Below are 6,570 nucleotides of genomic sequence, written 5' to 3'. Positions count from 1 at the left end.
CCATAATCAATATATTCTTCTATAAATGTAATAATTTATTTTTAAATCCATAAAATTCTATTAAAACATGACTTCAATCAAATGTCGATTCAGTTGTCACAATTAAATGATAAAGGTTAATGAAAAATAATTTATTTTTAAAGAGAGCCCCCAACATTATTAAAACAAGAGTCTCACTGGAAGATTTTCTCATTATCTGCTACATTTGAATAGGCTTTATGATCTTTTCATGCCAAGCTACTGTTCCTAAAACTAACGAAATAGCAATTTTCTTCACAAAGTTGTAAATTGTTTTATTTGTGCCAGTCTGTAAACCTCCATTGTGCCAGTCTGTAAACCTCTGCTAATGTACCCTTTAGCAGTAAAAATCTAAGAATTTGATTGATATTTTAATAGTACACTTGAGAAAGTTCTATCTTGTAAACAATTCTGTTTTCACTCGTGACTCATTGAAAGCAGGTCTATATGACATAATCCTGAAGGAGAATTGATGTTACACACAGAAAAGTGAATTACATGGATGCACATTACTGTTATAAGGATGCATGCAAATTACTATAAAATTGTATTTTTAATATAGCTTTTCTGTTTAATGTGATTTTATCTTATAAAAAATGAACTATATTTCTGCAGTGAATTAATATTTTGGTTTTTATACATATTTATTTGCATGCTTATTTTGTAACATTATTTTCTTATAAATTACTTTTAATAATTTTTAAAATGATAATGCTGGTGAAGGTCTGAATGGCAGATTTCTCCTGCTTGTTGATGGCAAGAAGGAGAAATGCTTGATGGGTTGATGGGTGGAAATGTAAGATGTTACAGTTTTTATGGAGGACAGTTTAACAAATTTACATAAAAAGCTAAAAAAAAATACCCACACATTTTCAGCCCATTAATAGCTAAATAGTTATTTTGGAAAAATAATGAATAGTCTAGTACTATTGAAATAGACTAAATGAATTCTAGAACATTTGTACATTGGAACACTAGATATTGTAGACTGGGTTGCTATATAGTTACGTAAATAATTATGCAGATTACATGTATTTCCATGTAAAGATTATAAGATCTCTATGATATATTACTAACTGATAATATCAGAATCAGTCTGTACAAACACATACACATATCTCATATCCAACATTGACACCAAAATAGTAATAGTAGCTTACCAAACTAAAGTTGTTTGGATGGCTGTATAGTATTGTTGCTTTGATCATCTTTTATAATTTTTCCATGATGAACTTGGGTTATTTATGTGAAGACCAAATGACCAAATTAATATTGTAGGAAGAAAAAGAAACCTTTTATAAAATTGCTTGTTTGACAGCCCTTTGCAAATAAAGCTTCCAAAGATACGTGTTTTTAATCAATAATTAGGTATATTATTTTCACACTGTTAGATGAACTTTTCTTATACCAGTGATTATACTTTATAGAAAGCGAGATTTTGACATCAAAAATGTTCCCCTGCCTATGCTTACGTATTTCCGGGACTATGAATTGTTCAATTTGTCCATACTTCCGTGTGATAAATGACTTTTAAATGGGTGATGTCCTGACTGCACCTGTCCTGGATGATGTCCTTCTTTAAGGACAAATCTTTGATAAAGAGGAGGTTAGGATCTCAGTCTAAGTGGTAGGACTTTCTTCTTAGCACTTATTCTTGCTGGTCTTCCAAGAACATTGATTCTTTTTTAACTCCTAAAATAAATTTTGAAATGTGGAGATTGTGATCTTGCCATATGACATGAAAATTGACTCCTGGCCCATGGAAACACTCAATAGATGTTTTAGAATGATTATATATTCAATAGTTTTTTGATTGATGACCCACATCTTAAAGTAATCAGGGATTGTATTAGCCTCTGAGAGATCTGCTGTAAAGGGTGGAATGCCTTTGATGGTCTTCCTGTAGAAAAAAGGCTTCGGAGGCTGGAAGACATAAACGTCTTATGTGAGCTGGAAAAGGTACATGAGTTAGAGCTCTTTCAGTTGCAATTGGTGTAACCTAACGAAACTACCTCAAGCAAGAACATGTAGGGGACTTCACTTAAGTAGGAAATCCAGCAATGATATACTTCAGTTATGGCTGGCTTTAATGGCTCAAATGATATCAGTAATCTTTCTATGCCTCTCTGGGCTTGGGTTACTTCTTCCTTAGGAGTCATTCACTCACCAATCAGATGGATTTCTTCCAGGTGGCCAGGATATTAACTAGCAGCCTCAGCTTTGAAAATCCAATGAAAATGGGATTTTTCTTTTTCCCTGAAGATCTAGAGTATCTAGAATGTGATGCAGGGCTATTCGGAACAACACATTCCCAGCACCTAGAACACGGTTGACACGTCGTAAGTGCTCAAAAGTATTAACTGAATGAACGAATATTCCTTACATAAGGGGAATGGAGAAATGGAATTAGCATTTGTGTGCTAGGCACTACAGCCAAAGTTACACAGTTTATTTCCCTTCTTTCTTTATTACACTCATTTTAGAGGTAAGTAACCTGAAGTCCACAGCATTATCTTGTTCCTGGTACACAGATACTGGGTAAAAAAAGCTGGGTTGCTAAGCATTAAACTTGGTTTTTCACAGGTTTTGTTCTCTGCCTTCTTGGTGTACCCTTTCTATTGATGTTTTTCTATTTCAGTAATTCAGTGTCCATATATCATGCCAACTCTTGTGTCTTTTCTCCAGGAAAATCTCTCTCCTGATTTCCATTTCCTTATATCCATCTGACTCTGGACATGCATGCTTTGACACCTTAAACACAGTAAGTCCCTAACTAAACTTCTCATTTCCCTCTTCTTCTTAGTCCGTAATCATGATGCACGGGTACGACTGGCAAATAGAGTTTCCAAACTCAGAAACTTGAGAACCATCCTGATTCCTTCCTCATCCACTGCCACGTCATATCAACTCTGTCTTACAAATATCTCTTCCAAACCCATCCCTTGCCCCTCATCCCCATTATCATCATCTCTGCTGGATTAAGGCAAATGTCATCTCCTTATTGAATTCCTAGATTTTGTGACCAGAATGGTATAGGTCTGATCGTCTCTCTCTTCCCGAAATCCGCGGTAATGGTGGCTTTGTGTCGCCTGCTGGTGTAAATCCTTAGTGTGTTGGCATGCACAGCATACTGTATACAGTACCTAACTCCAGCTCAGCCCTCATCTTGTCACGCTTCCTACATCTAAACCCAGTGTCTCAGGTACATGTAGCTCTTGGTTTCATGGCCTCCTTTCACATCCTCCTCCAACTCTTTGATAAGCTCTCTTCATGTCTCTCATCTCCGTGTGCTCTGAGACTCAGCTTAGATGTTTCCCCTTCCGAGAAGCCTTCCCTGACCTCTCAGCTCCAGGCTGGCTTGGGTGTATTGGATTCTCCTGTGCTCCCATAACATTCTGTGTTTACTGAAGCATAACACTTATTTCCCGGGGTTGGATGTGACACTTTACTTTGTTGTTCCCATTATATTGAATATTTTGGGGCAGAGATCGCAACTTTTGTCTCTGTATTCCCTTAGAATAAGCGATATTTGGAACATAGAAGCCCTATAATATGTTGGTCAAATGGATATAGGAATGGACTGAAATTCAGAATAATTTTCAACAGGTTTATTGAGATAAATTCATGCACCCTACAACCCACCTATTTAAATTGTGCCATTCATATTTTTTAAAGAATTTTTTGTTTATTTGAGAGAGAGAGAGAGAGAGAGAGAGGAGTGAGCATGAGTGGTGGGGGGAGGGGCTAGAAGCAGGCTCCCTGCTGAGCAGGGAGCATATTGGCAGGATTGTGCAATCATTGTCACAATTTTAGAACATTTTAATCACATCAGAAAGAAACCCTGTGTTCTTGAGTATTCATTCCTCATATTCTACCAAACCTACAAGCTCTAGACCATTGCTTACATACTTTCTGTCTCTATAGGTAGGTTTGCCTCTTCTGGACATTTCCTGTCAATGGACTCCTACAACATGTGGTGTTTTGTGACTCACTTCCTTCACTTATCAAAATATTTTCCAGATTCATCCGTGTTGTGGCATGTGTCAGTGCTTCATTCCCAGACTGACATGAATTCCCAGGGCACTGACTCTAACTCCCAAAAGCTTGAACCTGTGCTGAATTACTGCTCTGCAAAAATATTTAATGTTTATATCTCATTTTCTTGGACTCCACACAGTCTTTTCAAGACGTCATTCTGATCTCCTCTTATCTTAAAGTACTCTTGCTGGTGGGTCTGTTGTATATAGTTTATTTTTAAGTTTAAATTTAATTTCTGACTTCGGCCTGTTGTACAATCATTCTGAACTTTTGTAATTATCCAGTCTCCTAGCTTGATAAGCTTAGTATTAAAAAATAATTAACTATGACTTGGGGCAGTGTTTTGATAACTTTTCAACTCTTTCCTAGAGAAACATTGGCTTTCTAACTGGATATGAAAAGTCTACTGTGCATGTCTTAAAATTCCCAGTTAATTTTAGCACAATTTAACCTGCCCTGATCCTTCCACCTGAGTGAAAAGAAGGCAACGTCTTTTTTTCTTTTTTTCGGGGCACAGAGCTATTTCTGAGTGGATAAGCAAACCTGCCAAAGATTATTTTAAAATGAGCAGTTACTTTGGAGTTTAACTAACAACAAAACTAACTTTGGTTGCCAGTTATGACAATCTAATTAAGGAAAATATTATTTTATGTATGTCTCTTCAAATTGCAATTTTGATGTAGATTCAGCTTCTTATTCATTTGCTATTTAAATGAATAAAACAGACTAAATATCTGGCCTGCTACCAATGTGAGGAAGTAGACTAATTTGAGCATGCTGGTATGCATGTATGCATGTGTGTGCACATGTGTGCATATCATGTGTATGGAAGTGTGTGTGTGCATGCATGTGTGTGAGAGTGTGCATGTGTGTATGTGTGTGTGCATGCATGCTTTGCACACACGCGTGTCTGTGTGTGCATGTGTGTGTGTGTGCATGCACATGTGTATGCCTGTGTTTTAACAAGTGATGAGTTCTTGGTACCATAGAAATGCAGAGCTTGGATAGAAAAAATTTCAAGAAGCAGTAAACTTCTTTATGACCAATACTGTTCTTCTAACTAGATCTTAGCTTGTTGTCCTATAGTGTTTCTCAGGAAGAAATCAATAAATTGCCAAAGAGTAAAGATAAGAACGTTGTTTTTAAAAATTCATGAATTCTTCTTTGCTTCTATACCTTTGATTCAAGGTCACCAGAAACAGTACATTTTAATTTATATAAATATGAGTGGGTCAGTTTGCTTTTAGGTTAATAAATCCACAATTGTGTAGTGAAGATAACTGACTTCTAGGTCACATTTTGAACTTGTTGAGATAAACCTTATAGGAAGTGAAAAGCAAACTTTTTTTGTAAACATTCCTTGCTGTTCTTGACTTTTGGTTTAAATTGATTTATGGTCTAACTCAATTTATTTTTCATATTTGTATAAACTCTCAGAAGATTCATTTTTAAATTTTTAGTAAATTTACAGAGTAATCAGGAGTACAGTCCAGCTTTAGAACATTTCTGTGACACCCCCAAAAAATTCTCCCGTTGCCATCTGTTGTTAGTTGCTCCAGGACTAAGCAACCACAGATCTCTTTCTTTCTATTTAAGTTTGCAGTTCCTCAATATTTTACATAAATGGAAGTATACAATATTTCATTTCTTACAGCTGGATTCTTCCACTTAGCATAATGCTTTTGAAATTTATCACTCTTATAGTATGTATTTATAGTTAATTTCACTCTTGTAGTATGTATCAGTAGTTAATTTCTTTTTATGGCTGAGTAATATTTCTTTGGGCAAATGTATCACAATTTGTTTATTGACTCACCAATTGATGGATATTTAAATTGTTTTCCCTTTGGCTTATTGTGAAGAATGCTGCTGTGGAAACTCCCTAATCTTTGTGTGAATATATGTCTTTATTTCTCTTGGATAAACTCCCCAGAGTGGAGTTTATGGGTTGCGTAGTAAGTTTATGTTTAACTGTTTTGGAAACTGCCAAACATTTTCAAAGTTGGTTGTACCATTTTGCACTCTTATCACCAATGCATGAGGATTCTGGTTTATCTACATCTTTGCCAACATTTAGTATTGTCTGATTTTATGCTATAGCCATTCTAATGGGTATGTGGTGGTATCTTGTTGGGGTAAAATTTGCATTTCTGTATAGACTAATAATGTTGAGCATCTTTTTATATGCTTATTAACCATCTGTATAACTTCTTTGTGAAATGATTATTCAAAATTTTTCCCCATTAAAAATCTGGTAGTTTGTTTTCTTATTTGTTATTTATATATTCTGGATACAAGTCTTTTATCAATCAATATGTGATTTGCAAACATTTTCTTCCAGCCTGTGGCTTTATTTCAATTTTTTAATGATGCCTTTTGAAGTGCAGTAGGTTTTAATTTTGATGAACTCCAGGTTATCAGTTTTTTCCTTTATAGGTCATGCTTTTAGTTCCGTTTCTTTGCTTAACCCAAGGTCACAAAGATTTTCACTGTTTTCTTCTAAAACTTGTGTAG

The sequence above is a fragment of the Callorhinus ursinus genome, unplaced genomic scaffold (assembly GCF_003265705.2).
Source record: "Callorhinus ursinus isolate GAN/ISIS: 27379988/994484 unplaced genomic scaffold, GSC_fseal_2.0 scaffold32, whole genome shotgun sequence".
Taxonomy (NCBI): domain Eukaryota; kingdom Metazoa; phylum Chordata; class Mammalia; order Carnivora; family Otariidae; genus Callorhinus; species Callorhinus ursinus.
This window is presented reverse-complemented; position numbering follows the sequence as displayed.